A 15,829-nucleotide genomic window follows, 5' to 3' on the forward strand; every position below is an offset into this window, starting at 1 on the left:
CCATGAAAAGAACTCGCGACATTATAAACAAAAACAGACATCACAACACGTGGCATTAGGTAGCGAACACGGCAATATGTCTTAACTTTGTCGTTGTCTGATCAAAAGTTGTGTTCAATGGCATTAAAACGATGAAAACGCTGATGAAGGTTAATCCATAGGTTCATCCAATATGTCTGTGTCCCTTTGAAATGATTTCTGAAAATCCATCAGCAATAAACCTACTTTTAAGTTTTCAGATTTCAGAGCATGAGACAGGTTTCGCTTCAGGCAAATTGCTTGCGCATAGCCCCCACTTCACAATGGTAACGTTGGTGTGTATGTGGAAATCCCCCTTGGATTCTATTGGCTCTAACGGTCGGAAAGAGATGTCAATCATCAAAATCGACCAATGGGTTCCAGAGAAACGGCAAAAACGCCCATTTCCACCCAAATGACCCCAGAGGTGGAGTGTTTTTTGCTAAATCTCTCTAAAAAGGTCAAATATCACTTGTTTTGCATCAATATTGATGCAGGGTACTTATTATATGTTGTACTTTGGATTCCTAAAGCTTTTAGTCTACCATCCCATCATTCAAGGGTAGTTGTCACTGTAAGTAAAAAAGAATCTTTGGACGGACACTATAACTTACAATTGTTTACTATGTTCAATCTGAATTTTCTTTAAAATAAAAACATCTATATTGATTCTGAGTATTCTACATCCAACTCACAGGTTTATTATTACTTTGAGAAAACATATTATTAATGTTCCCCTTTTAGAAGGGAAGATATGATCATTTGTTCTGGGAATGTCATTTTCGAGCCTGAGACCTGAAAAACAGGGATGGGGTTTAACAGGCACAAGTTAAGAGACGTTAAGTGAGGATTATCCATCCCCCACTGAGCGTGAGACCCCATGATCTGCTCAGTATTCATTCATCGAACATCATTTAGGGCGACTGTGGCTGTGAGGGAGTGTGGTCGTCTTTCAACCAGAAGGTTGTGGCTTCGATCCCAGCCCATGCAGTCAACATGTCGATGTATCCTTGGGCAAGATACTTAACCCTGAGTTGCTCCCGATGGCATGGCCAACGGTGTGTGAATGTGTGTGAATGTTAGGTCCTAGAGTAAGGTACACTGCTCTGTATGAATGGGTGTGAATGGGTGAATGACATGTAGTATGTAAAGCACTTTGAGGGGTCTTAAAGACTGGATAAAGCGCTATATAAGTACAGTCCATCTACCATTTACCATTTACTCTTTCAGTCAAGAAATCTGATAAATGCTATTCCAGGATTAAAACATGGCTGCTACAGAGTTGGGTCTGAACGGGTCTTGCACCATCGCTGTCACTCTGCCCTCACTGCTGCATTTGATAAAGGCAAAAAACCCAAAAGAAAATTGAAAAATATATATATACTGTATATACACAATATACGTGACCGGACTACAGCAGATCCTTCCATGAGAAAAGCCTCAAAATTAAATAAAAGCAGTCAAAGAAATAACCTGAAGGCGGATCCAAGCACGGCTCAGACAAAAATGAATCTGCCAATCACACAGAGAAATCATTGGATTGTTTTGTGACATTTACTGTTTCCACTTTTTGTATTTTTTCACAACATCTGGTGTTTGTGTGAGATTCATTTTGACATATCTCAGTAAAAATAAGTATAACGGCATCTTGAAAATCTTGGAGGTGGGCGTGTCTGAAAGCTTGGGGATGTTTTGCGAGCAACGCGACCAACAACCAATCACATGAATCTCCCGCCCCCGACATACAAAGCAATAGCAATGTTAAAACGAAGTAAACTGGATATAAACTCTCCAAACAGGCGAAAACCTACCAGTTTCACCCACTGTCTCTGCCACCTCCCTCCATGCCTGGTTCCTCCGGTTTGTATCCCAGTAAATAGTTACTGGTCGTAAAGAACCGGGTGATTTGCTACCGTAATTTCTCGTTTGAAATATGAGGAAATAAACTTTGGTCTGGCTCTCCCAGCTTGCACGTGGTTTGATTGGCTAGCGCTTCCACCTCAGCTTCAAAAGTTGAACATTGCTCAACTTTTGGATACTGAAAATCCTGAAAATCCTGGAAATCTTCGCTTTCCTTCCCCACAATGCAGTTTGGCGAAAAGCGAGGCAAAGTGACGTCACCCCATTCAAAGTGAATGGGCAGAGAAGAGTTGGAAGATTTTTTTTAACGCTGCTGTGTAGACGGGCCGTAAGAGCTTTGGTTTGGAGAGCGAGGTGTACACGGAGGAGGAATAAAAAACCCATCAGTATTCGGAGGATGAACTCTGAATAATGTCTGCAGCTGCTCTGTTTGCACTTGTTTTGTATTTAAGAGAGTTTTACAGAAGCACATTTTTTTCGGTCACAAGAGAACGAAGAGCTTCTGTGCGTCGTTTGAAACCCTCATAATCTGCCCTCAGAGGCATTTTCACAACAAATTAGACTGCCACGTTTCATGTTTTAATTACAGTTTGCCCTTCAGATCAGGATTCAGTTTAGCAGTCCTGCCGGATTTCATACTGTCCAATAATAATTCCTTACATTTTCTGTCACACATGCATATTTTTATCCCTGCTGGCAGAAGCCTGGCAGCGTGAAGTGGGTTTTTCTGCTCCGACGTGGTGGTCCAGAGTGAGACATCTCAGCAAGGACAGGCTGCATTTTTAGGACTTTTGCAGTAAGAAATGCATGATCCCCAGAGGGTGAATTGTGATGGTTTTGTGACCTCTTGACATTTTCTCTAGCGCCACCATCAGGACATATTGTACAGACTTACAGCCAGCAGTAATTAACACTTTGGCCTCTGGAGGGCGCTAACAGGATTTTGTGAGCTCTAAATTAACTTGCACTGTGAAATGTTCCTCTATCAGAATGAACACACACACACACACACACACACACACACACACACACACACACACACACACACACACACACACACACACACACACACACACACACACACACACACACACACACACTGTAGTTTAATTTAACTTAATCCCACACACACTGTCCTGCTGCCACAAATACCAGCAGTATGTTAACTAGGCATTGCTGAGTAGTAAATATAAACATACAAACCGTAGAAAATAACTTTAAAGTATTTATAGAATAAACAACAAGTCAGGATATACAATGTACTGTCTTCAGTCATTTAAAAATAAAGTGAAATGAAATAGTTGTGAGATATTTTAAAGACAGAGTGGTGCAGAATAAGTCCTAAAACCTTAACATTAGTCAACATTTTACCACTTCCTGTTTCCTCGTCTCAAAGTCAATGGTTTTCTAAACGTGTTTTTGGTTGGATAACCAAAATAAGGTCTGTGGTTAACAAAGGCTGAAGAGATTTTTATTTCATGTCATAAATTCATCAGTAAATACCCCACTGGTGAATAACACTGTGGATGCTAACGACTGACTACATGGGACGATGTAGCCTAACATTAGCTTTTTACTTCTGGAGAATATATTTACGATTCAATTGTCACAAAATAATTGTTAATATGTGTGGATTTTCCTTTGAAAAAAATCTGAAAGAATCACAAATATGTGTTTGCCACAATTTTGTTTTGTGCAAGAATCCAATAGATATCCAATACATTACCTATATATCTATCTATCTATCTATCTATCTATCTATCTATCTATCTATCTATCTATCTATCTATCTATCTATCTATCTATCTATCTATCTATCTATCTATCTATCTATCTATCTATCTATCTATCTATCCATCTATATATCCAATAGAAAAATCCCCTTTACCTTTTCAAATTAAACCCATGCGATGCTAACTTCTGGATTGACCTACAAAAAGACCTCTATGTGCTTAGAGATAAGAGCCACAGACGAACAAAAACAAACCCAAAACGTCTTCCGGGATAAATTTGACAGATTTTGTCACAAAAACTGGAAATGTGTTGTATATAACAATTATAAACCTCATGCCAAAAACATTTATTTTCAAAATTCATGGTGTGTCTCTTCGCATCAAATAAACTCTGTATTGCAGTTCATTATGAGAGACCTTGTAATTCCGTCCGGAAAGCATCGTTTCAGACTCGACATCCCACGCTAACATTTATTGATGTCTTGTTTTCTTAAAAGTCCTTCAAAGCGCTTTAATCAAAAGCCTCTGCCAAATTAATATAATGCGATGTCTCTTTCATTAATGAATGCAATCTGCTTCTAGGTTTTCAATAACTTTTAATGAATTTACTGTTTTGCTGAACAACTTATGTAGTCAAGGTTGAGATGCACTTTCTATGGACTTTGGGGCAAAACAACAAATACCAAAGCAAAAAGTTATGAAAAGATAAATTGGAAACTGTAAGTGTTCAAAGTACAATAATCAAAATGAAAGAAAGACTGTCAAGTATTAGGACCTTTTTTGATTTTGATACTTCACTTGTTGGACTTGCTTATACATCTAAATAGTTATCACCATGATAAACCGTATTTAATTCATCTTACTGTACATTATTGCATGTTACAGTCTGTTCTTGTATATATCATATTCTAGTTATGAGTAGACAATTTTTTATTTGTATTTTTGTATTTTATTATCTACGTTGCATCGTTGGAGGCGCTCGGGTCATAAGATTTTCATTGCCATGTCTTCACTAGCTTATTTGCATTTGACAATAAAACCTTTGAATCTCTTGAATCTTCGTAAAGATCTACAGTTACAATAGAAAGCACTGAGAATCAAAATCGGGGAAACGTGGATTTTATTTTCACGGATATACCAAAAAAGTATATTTTGTGGAAGGAACGTGATACAATGACTGGGACTCAAATGCAACGCCTCAAGTGCAATGACGAAAAAAAAAGTATTTAAAAAACAAAGTACAACAACAGCAGAGGTGGGAGAAGTACTCAGAACTTGAACTTAAGTAAAAGTAGAAGTACTCAGATCTTGTACTTGAGTAAAAGTAGAAGTACTCAGATCTTGTACTTGAGTAAAAGTAGAAGTACCAGAGTGTAGGTGTCAGGATTCTCACGTTTTGTCACGTTTGTAGTTTTGTATGTCTGGTTATGGGTGTTTCCCTCCGTGTATATTGTCTGGTCCTTCTTCCTGTGTTTTCCCCCTGTCGTTAGTTTCCCTGGTGTGTCTAATTGTCTGATTGTGTTCACCTGTTGCCCTTGTGTTTCTCCTCCCCTGCCTGGCTGTTTCTCGTCTTGTGATTACCCCTCTCTGTATTTAGTCTTGTCTCTTCCTGTGTTCAGTGTTGGTTCATTATTTGTCATTCCTGTTCCCCTTCATGTGGGTCACTGTCACCTTTGTTTGGATGCTACCTCCTACCTGTTCGTGGATTCTTGTTTTGCCCCGTGCCTCGTACCTTTACCTGGATTATTGTTTTGTTCGGCTTTTGGGAAATAAAGCTTGCCTTTTTGTTTCCTTTTGAAACCTGCTTCCTCCTCATTCTGCATTTGGGTCCTATTTTTCCACACACCCTAAGTAGTAGTAGTAGTAAGATTGTACTTAATTACAGTACTTACTTCGCACCTCTCTCAACAGGAAACCTATAACATAAGCCTGATAACCAACAAACTTTAAATGAGTAAAACAAGAACTAAGCATGTCAACATGAACACATTTGGCTAGGTGTTAATCTGTTCAACATGTGAACACTCGGCTTGGACAGTCGTCTTATTGTGGAGCCGTGATTCAAGTCCTTTTGTAGGAAAAAAGATGCTGAATTAGTTAAAGCAGGAAACAAAACGAACGCCCTCGTCCTGCCGGCTGCCAGAACGTTCCTCCGCTTAGCGTTCGCTTGTTGAGGCTCTCAATCAGTTTTGGCAGCAACATATTGCACATATTGGAGTAGGCTGATTGGCTCTCACGTCTTGGCGCTGGAAGAGAAAAAAAAGGGAATGGTTAGTGATTAAATTCACTGGCAGCCTAGGCAACACAACACAACACACACACTCGTCTGTATTTATATTGTTGGACGGTAATCCTGTTAATGAAAAATGTGCTGTTTTTCACAGCCACTGGCATGGGGAGAGCTCTCCTTTGGGAAGGGAGGTGGAGTGAGTGTGCGTCCGCCAAATGAAAAGACACATTAATAAGAAAAAGAGTGTCGCAATCAACGGAAATTATGTTCTGGGCGCAGTGGAGGAGCACCTGAGTCATGAACCTGTTGTTTCTGAGCAGGTGAGGCTCTGATGTCGTGTGTGTGTGTGTGTGTGTGTGTGTGTGTGTGTGTGTGTGTGTGTGTGTGTGTGTGTGTGTGTGTGTGTGTGTGTGTGTGTGTGTGTGTGTGTGTGTGTGTGTGTTTTCCTACAAACATCCAACAAAGTCGGTTCCAACTGTACAGGAGGAAACACACAAAACGACAAGGCTTAAATCGTCATCCAAAAACAATGCAGAGGCTTCTTTTCGCTGCAGCTTTGTTCTGTCTTCATTCTGTCCCTAAATCTCATTATAAACTCTGTGATTGCAGCACTCGTGTTTACTGTATGAGGGTTTATACAAAGTTCACTCGATATTCTCCATCTGTTTGCAATGGAAGGGTGCAGGAGTGTGTCCTAAAACGCAGGATTACCGTAACTTGGTTATTCTGGTGGTTAAAACCACATTAAGGAGTCGTGGTGGAGTCACGCATTCTGGTGAGGTCAGGTCGTTCATTAGCCACCTTTAGCTTAGCGGTGCAGCCATGTGACCGCGTTTTAATAGCCTAACGTTAGCTTTCTACTTCTGCCAATTGCATTTATGATTCAAAAATCACAAAGTGGCATTCATACAGGATGTAGAGATGATCCTGCTCAGCATGTGTAAGTATCATGAACTTCAATATACCGAAACCCAATGGGAAAACCTTCATTGCTTTTTGTTGATGGAGCCTGTGCGACACTTTTTCACTGCACTACAAAAATTTGAAATCATCAAGTGTCTAATATCTAGTCAGAATATGTCTCTACACCTAATAACTTCAGAAGTAAAACCGCAGTGAGATATGGGGTGTTATTTTTAGACAATGCATCATCTTGTTATGTCAAACAATCTTATTTTGAGTTGTATCTCGGATTAAACACATATTTCTTTACATATTTATTAGAGAATCAGCGCCTAACATCAAAAAACAGAACACTTCTGAGCATTTGCGGCTTATTTTGTAACACAACATTTCCTGATTCTGGTCAAATATAGTTCAAAATGTGTTCTCCCAATTACAAGATCTGAATGATCTAAATATCCCTTCTTATTTCAAGAAATCTCACCAAGCAGATTTTCACTTGGCAGATGTTTGAACTTATTTCAGGTGAAAACAGCTTGTTTTCATTATTGTTTAACTTGTTTTTGGAGCTGCGTGCTATGCCTTGCTGTCAGACAGCCCTTTATGACGGCCAGCTGAAGTGTTATTTATTCACTCGTTGATTCCTCCAGAGCCCATTCACAAAAACTGTAACTTTAACTTAGCATAGGGAGGCTGTGGTTCAGTGGGTAGTGGATAGTATGCTGGACTTTGAATCATAGGAAGTTCGAGTCCCACTGCAGTCAGCATGTCGTTGTGTCCCTGAGACACTCCACCCCAAATCGCTCCTGTGGGGATTGCCCACAGTATTGAATGTATGTAAGTCTCTTTGGATAAAAGTGTCTAACAAATGACATGTAATGTAACTTCAATTGTATTTTTGTGTTATTGTTTTGGCTTTTGTGTTTCAAATGTACTGATATTTTACTCGTGTACAAAACGTGTCATGGTCCCCCCCTCCGCTCGATTAATTGATTAAACAACATCCAAACTCATGAACCAGAGCTAATACCAGAGGGGATTGTACTTTATAGAAAAGTACCTTGGCGCAGTCAGCTGGCAGCAAACACCTGAAACAGTGTACCCTATGAACTAAGGAACATAACATCTATCAGCTCTTTGATCCAAACATGTCAAACGGTGATTACTGGACTATCAAACTGGATTCTAATCATTATTTTTCACATTTTCCGTGCCTATTAGCTCTTATCTGTGCCTTTGTATGTGCTTTTGTGTCTGTTTCATGTTAATGGTTTGCATATAAGGCTCTTAATTGGGAAAAAGGGCTTTAATATGTGCTGCATATGTTCTCTTAGATGTTGTCCTTTGATACCATCGACCTGCCAGATGAACCTCTATGGCTGAATCTGGCCCATTTACGTGATGGACTCAATGTTGATTAATGTGCATTATCCTTTCTTAGAGAAACACATAAATGGAGGCAGCGGCAGGCCAGCAACCTCTGATTTCTGAGAGGTAAAATGGCTGTTTTTGTCAAAGGTTTTTTTTGAAGAGAGCATGGTTAAAGGCACTTGAATCTAGTGTGGCTGCCCCATCCTCTGCTTACTGAAGTACACTGCTTTGTTTCCTTTCTGTTTCTTTAAAGCAGCATATTGGTAACTTTGGAGAAGGACCTCAAACAACCCCAACTTCAAACAACCAAACCTTCCCTTAAATGTTCAAACAGATCCCTTTATACTTTAGTCGATTTTACAGCAGAACAGAAACATGTTCAAAGGTAAAACTCTGATTGATCAATCTCGTTTAAAAAGCAAAAGTAAAAAGTAATATATAAAAACAAGAGGAACAACGTTGTTAATTGTTGTTTATATATAAGAATAATATACATGATATCAGCAAAGTATTGGGTGTGCTTGAGTTTTATTGATTTGCAACCGGTCACTTTCCAGTCAGTACTCAACCTTATAATTAATACAATTCCAACATTTGGAGGTTAAAATGTCTTGTCCAGTGTTTGGTTACTCTTTGCTCGACATGACACTTTCACACTTTACAGAAGTCTGCAAACCAATGGGTGACATCAAAGTGAAAAACGCCATTTTAATATAAAATATGGCTACAGGTTGCATATTTTAAAGCTTCAAACTGTTAAATGATGAATATGTGTCTCAGATCGCTTCATTTGAATTCTCCTAAATGTCTGAAGAGTTTAAAGAAAGTATTTCCTGCGACAAAGTGCAGCTATATTACAATTAACATATAAAATGTTCATTTGCACAGCATGTGTTCATATCTTAACCCCTCATATTCATATTTCAACCTCTTGGAAACAACTAATGTAAGTTTTAAAACTCCGACATCAACTATAATTGCATCTAAATCCCCTCATTAGTTCTGTTGCATCATGTGTGTTTTGATTATCAGTTCAAATAGTGTTTGAACCACAAACTCTCCACTTGTGGCTCTTGTTGAGGCAACATAATATACTGAAATAATCATCCTGGCCGGGATAAACCAACTGTACAATATTTAATATCGCTGCAGCCCAGCCGGGACTCGGGAGCCGTGACAAATATCCTCCTCTGAAGTTTCATCAAAATCTGATCAGCAGCATCCCAGATATTGCGTGTGACAGACGGAGAGATGGAGCGATGGACGAGTGCCGACCCTCGTCCCTCTGTGGGGGGCAACAGTGGTACCAACGGCTAATTAATCAAATTATATGACAGATGGTGTGGAGGAACTATTTCCCCCACAGGACGCTTTCAGATGAGCCACCAGCCTCGTGGTGAAACGGAGCGTCAGCACTCCATCGAAGTCCTTTCATTCTGTCCAATAAGAGAGGGAAGCCTAGGGAGAGAGAAAGAGAGAGAGAGAGAGAGAGAGAGAGAGAGACGGGGGGGAAAAGGCCAGCATTAGTGGAGGATTGGAAGAGAGAAAAAGAATGATGGAAAAATATTGCGCTTTCCCTTTGGATGTGATATGATCGCAGCCTGGTTATATTGCTTTGTGGAATATTGCTGGAGCGCAGAATTAGATTCAGTCCTCTTCCTCCCTCCCTGCTTCCATGAGAAGGCCTCAGGAAAAGCAGCTTTGGATCGATCCGACGGACACAAATGGGACGGCTGAAACATAAACAGATTACAGACCTTTGAAACGGCTTCATTTCCAGGCAGGGGACACTCCCACACTCCCCCTCTCCTCCCCCCCTTAAAGAGGAGGACGCCCACCCTTAGTGGCCCTCCATCCTCACGGACATTTATCATGACACAAAATGCATTTATTAGACATGTTTGGATTAGAGGCTTGCTCATCCCTTGTGGAAGTTGTGATACATTTGATGTTCATAACCTGAGTCATCTTCAGCGCGCTGTTCCAGGTGGCTTCACTCCAGGAGAGGATTTGAGTTCGAGAGTTTTAGGGAAAGGTTTAAGCAGGAAAGAAGGATCAGTTGATGGAGATTTGATTATAGGGGTTGACTTTGCATACCGTCTAGTGGAGCATGTTTGAACATAATGATCGGTCAACTTCCGGCCGGGGACTGCGGGTGGCAGTATACGTCGTGAAGTGGTTTGCGGCCTGCCAGTAAACCCAAAGCAGAAGAAGAAGAAGTGATGTCAGCGGCTTCATTTGCCTAATCCACCCCCAGGAAGTCATTGCGGTGTGAACGCGATCTGCTTTAGTTAATCAGAACTAAAAGAGTTCTGATTAACTGAGTTCTCATGAACTATTGAGGGGAAAGAACTTGGTGTGAACGCCCCTAATGTTTAAAACTGTCTCATTGATCCCATAAAAGGCGTGATGGGATGTTTTATCATGGAAATGTGTTTATTTTGCAGCAAATTGAAGCAGACTGTGTTGGGTTAAAGTGTGCCACCTGACCCTTATCGCACGCGGGGTTTGTTTTGGTGGTCCATTCAACCACATCGATAAGACACAAAGTAAAGTGCAAAGGAACCAAAAGGGGGAAGAATGCACCTCAAAGTGGAACCTACCCGAGCTATTAGTGTCTCTGTTCTCCTGAGCCGTCTGTAGGTATTAAAATGAGGTTATTATACAGTTACAATTCACGAAGATCAGCACTAATAGCCACACATAGTAACAGTGGAATTGGAGAGTTAGCACTAACAGAAGCGTACAGACTGGGATATTGAATCTCAAAAGGCCCTAGTGTGCATTTTAGGGTTTTCCATTTCCTGTAGAGTGTTATATATGTTTTAGTGCATGTACATGACATGTTACTTGTTAGACACTTTGATCCAAAGCGACCTACATGCTCAATACTGTGGACAATCCCAACAGGAGCAATTTGGGGTGAAGTGTCTCAGGGACACAACGACATGCTGACTGCAGTGGGGTTTGAACCTGTGCTCCCTTGATCCGAACACCAACGCTCCATCCACTGCGCCACACGCCTCCTTTGGTCTGCTAATGCTCAAATCCCTTTCTCTCCCACACACTGCTTCCATTGGACTCTTCCAGAACAAAGTGAAACAACAATGAAACACTTGCTCTTCTATCGGCTATCGCTCCAACACATCGTACCTGATGGTTAAGGGGCGGGACATCTCTAAGCGGTTAACCAATCCCAACAGAGCCGGCCAGCTAACCAATCAGAACAGACTGGGCTCTGGTTTCAGACAGAGGGTGAAAAGAGGTGCTGCAGCACAGGCAGTATGAGAACAATAAAGAGCTTTTAGAACATTAAAGCATGGAGACATGTCACAGTAGAGGCTCATGGGTAATAGCAATCAGTCACAAACAAAAACAAATTGCACTGTTATGTTCTCTTAAACTGACTTTAATCGGTGGGAAACAGTTGGTGCTAGTGAGGTGCAATGCATGGAGTTGTTGGCCACAATCCATTCTTCGTGAGGATTTTTAACTCATGGTGTGATCCGTGGTATCCCGGTTCAGATTCCTCCAGAGACTTTTTTAGCACACCTTAAATCCACACCTCCTCCAACAACAATAAGAGGAAGACTGTCATATCGACTCACACACTTGCAGAATAAAAAAATTATCAAATCCAAGTGCAAAGCTCAGCGTTATCCTTTACTTCCCAGCTTTTTCGCAGTTTATTACTTTTCCCTTTTGCAGCGGAGGAGCGAGGAGGCGGAGGTGAGGTGGGGGATTAAAGCTGTGTAAAGAAAGGAGAAAAAACCTCCAGGATTTATTGTGAGGGAACGGCAGCAGGACAGCGTGGTCAGGGCTGACAAAACAGATCCAATATGGCTGCTTTCTGCCTCTAATCTTATGAGTGGTCAGGGAGCGAGGTAAATCTACTTGGCAGAAAAGATTTGCTGTCCTCATTTGTTTGTTGTGTGCGAGGCACGAGAGAGTATTAAGAGCCGGACCTCACTCTGCTCGGAAATGCTCCTTCAATATGAGGAAAAAACACACTGAGAGACAAATTAGGACTGTGGCCACCGCTGTAATGGCCGTATGATGGCTGGATTGTTTTCCCGGGGCAGAGTCCGCTCTTATTTTCCCGGCAGGAAGCTTTTCTACCTGATTAGCGAGCAGACAACCTGCTGAACAGAGTGAGACGGACACAGAGCAGAGAGGCTGCTTCCTGGTACAGGACACACACACACACATGGGCTGTGTAAAGACAGCACACCAGAAGAATACTGATGTTAACCAAGTTCTGTCACACACACACACACACACACACACACACACACACACACACACACACACACACACACACACACACACACACACACACACACACACACACACACAGAGGCAACACGTCTAACGAGTTCCCCTGGTTCAGGAACCTGGTCACCTCCAGAGATCTCTGTCAACATGCTGGGCCTCCAGAGCTTTCACAGTACAGACAACATACTGTCATTACTACAATACTGTGATCTTGTTAGCCGGGTCCAGAGGTGGACACTTGGATGCTTAGCTTAAGTTAAGGTAGTAATACACAATTTAAAGAATATAATGTACACATTCTTGCTTGTTTCAGAATATTTGTTGTATGATTAGATTATAACTATTCGTGTTACACTGTAATTTTTCTGTTGGTATATGAGCTGCTTGGTTTCTTGACATTTCATCAAATAACTAAATATAGTTGTGTTAAATCCACACCTCCTCCAACAACATGATGAGGAAGTATCTCATGTGAACTCACCTACCTGCAGAGAAAACAGCAAATCCAAGTGCAAAACTCAGCGTTATCCTTTAGTTCCCAGCTTATCGCAATTTATGACTTTAAAAATATGAAGTGTACATTGAGTGATGCTGAGTGAAAGGTAAATCAATCAGCTAGTGGAGTCTCGCAGCGGCGAAACTGTGACGCGCTCACACTATTAGGTGCGCTGCGTTTGGGGGTATAGGGGGGGGGGGGCTGTGTGTGCTAGTGGAGCCTCGCAGATGGGGGTGCTGCAGCCCCCACAGCACCCCCTCCTTCCCGCATCCATTCGTCAGCTCACACTGTCCGCTCCTCGCAGCAGCGAGCCCCGCAACGTCCCGCCAACACGGCACCCAGACCCCACGCAGCATTCTCATCTGTCTGTCATTACTGGTGTCATTTCCTGGTTGCTACAGTAACTAACGCCACGGTAACACATAATCACTGATGTTCCGCTGTAACGGTGGTGGACTCATCAGAACAGAGTGGGCGAGCTGACCAATCAGAGCACACTGGGCTCGCAAGGAGGGGGGGGGGGGGAGCAGGAGCTCCAACAAGCTGTTTAGGATAGAGAGTGAATACACATACTATACAGATGCTGGATGAGAAACCAATGTGAGTTCGGAAAATGCACAATATAAATCTATTCTAGTTGACCTCAACAATGGAATTATGATCAGTAGAAATGGCCATGTCATGGGACCTTTAAGAACATTTCAAAGCCAATACTTCTTTACTTTTAAGTAAAGAAGTTTAGTCAGTACTTCTACTTTTACCAGAGTATTTTTAAACACGAGTATCTGTACTTCTACTTGAGTAAAGGATGTGTGTACTTTTGCCATCTCTACAGGTTTCCCTCCAAAGCTTCAGTGCAGCTTGAGCGACAGTTTCATCACCCGCAGGAAATGTGGCCTGTGATTTAAAGTGACGCTGAGGGCAGCCATTATTCTGTCAGAGTTTGAAACTGATCAGGGTTATGATCGGCCGCTCGCTGGGAAAAGAAATAGAAGCAGAAAAGACGAGTTGAGCGAGATGAAATCCTCGGCGGTGGATCTAATCCTCGCTGGTTCTGTGCCGGATGATGGAGGCAGAGATGGAGCAGAACCCATCTTCCCTTTAAGTGTTTCTCCTCTCCAAACTAAACTCCCTGTCTACGGCTGAAACTCCTGAAAATACTGAAGATACAGAGTGATGAAGAGGAGGAGGGGGGGGGGGCAGCCGGCTCAGAGAGGGGAGAAATATTTGGAGGCTAAATGTTTTTTTTCACTTACAACAGAGGCCTCGAAGCAGAGGGACCTGTTTTTAAGGAGGGGGGGAATACGACTGTCTCCTGTAGATGTTACCGTACACACCAAAGGCTGTTTTCACTTTTTATTTTCAGGCTTTTGCGAAGTAACTAGTTCTTATCCAGGAATGTGATATATTGTCCTTTTCAGAAAAAATGAGGCTACTCAGAAAGGCCTCTGATGTAAAAGGCTAAACCTTTGAACATTTTTCATTGCTATCTATCTATGCTGTAGCTATTATCTAATAACAATAAAAGCTTTGAGTTTATTCCAGGAAGAGGTCGAGATGTATTGATCAAATAGGGATACATAAGTGTGCAGGCAGATAGGTACAGGGTCACATTTCTTTAAAGCAAAGCACGAAGCAGAATAACAAACGGTAGAGAAGCATCAGACTGGGGTCGGGGGAAATGTTCATGACAAGAAAGGAACTTCAATTTGTCTTTAAAGTTCCCCTTTTATACTCTTTTTCATCAATATATTACAGGTCTCAGATATATACCGAACCTGTCTCTGATTGGCTGAAACACCACACAGATCATTGCAGCATTACCCATAATCCCCTCTGTTTCAGCCCTGTTTCCAAAGTGCTGATTCTCTGTCTGTTACTTTAGATGAAAATAAGGAGCCCCTCCCCACGCCCCTCTGAGAGAGATTTGGTTACAAAGAACTCAATGGTGCTCTAGGAGGAGATTCAGGTGATAAGGGGGGGGGGTCGTACCTTGGTTGCTGATTGGCTAATGGTTACACAAGCCAAAACATCGTTATGACATCATCAATTGGCCAAAATCTGATCAGCTCATTTTCAGACAGGTTTTTATAGAAATGGATCAAAAAGAGAGAGAATCTTTGTTCCTGAAACTTTCAGAGTATCTTTCCACAGAGGGGACACATGTTGATGTAGAAGAGACATGAAGAAGAGGGGACACATGTTGATGTAGAAGAGACATGAAGAAGAGGGGACACATGTTGATGTAGAAGAGACATGAAGAAGAGGGGACACATGTTGATGTAGAAGAGACATGGAGAAGAGGGGACACATGTTGATGTAGAAGAGACATGAAGAAGAGGGGACACATGTTGATGTAGAAGAGACATGAAGAAGAGGGGACACATGTTGATGTAGAAGAGACATGAAGAAGAGGGGACACATAATAGATTTTGGATTTTGCATAATAGGTGACTTTTAATAATCTTTTTAAGCGTAGGATACACTGGACCACCCTTAACGAAAGAAAAGGCGAATATGCTTTTCCCACAATAGCTTGCGGCTGCAACATTTACCGCGACACAACATTTGTTTACAGAAACAACCGATCATGACTGAGAAACACACATTATGTAAGTTACAGTAACACCAAAACCAAATCTGTTTTTTGAACTAAAGGACATCCAGAAAAAGATCAGTGTAATAAAGTTAAATGAATAATGTTCTGCCAGGAAATGTGTGATATTCAAAGATTTGTTCGTAGATTTTTCAGTTCTTGTAATCCCAAATGTGACTTTCTATCTGTTTTTAGATTAGATAATTAGTTGCTCATGTTTTATTTCTAATTTGCATGATATCTGCTTTGACATATTGAAATATTATAGAATACACTTTTGAATCCTCTCACAATTTGCCAACATATTTCTCATGCAAACTGATGTCCTTGGAGATAATGAGTCTTTT

This window comes from Notothenia rossii (genome assembly GCF_949606895.1).
Source record: "Notothenia rossii genome assembly, chromosome: 3".
NCBI classification, from domain to species: domain Eukaryota; kingdom Metazoa; phylum Chordata; class Actinopteri; order Perciformes; family Nototheniidae; genus Notothenia; species Notothenia rossii.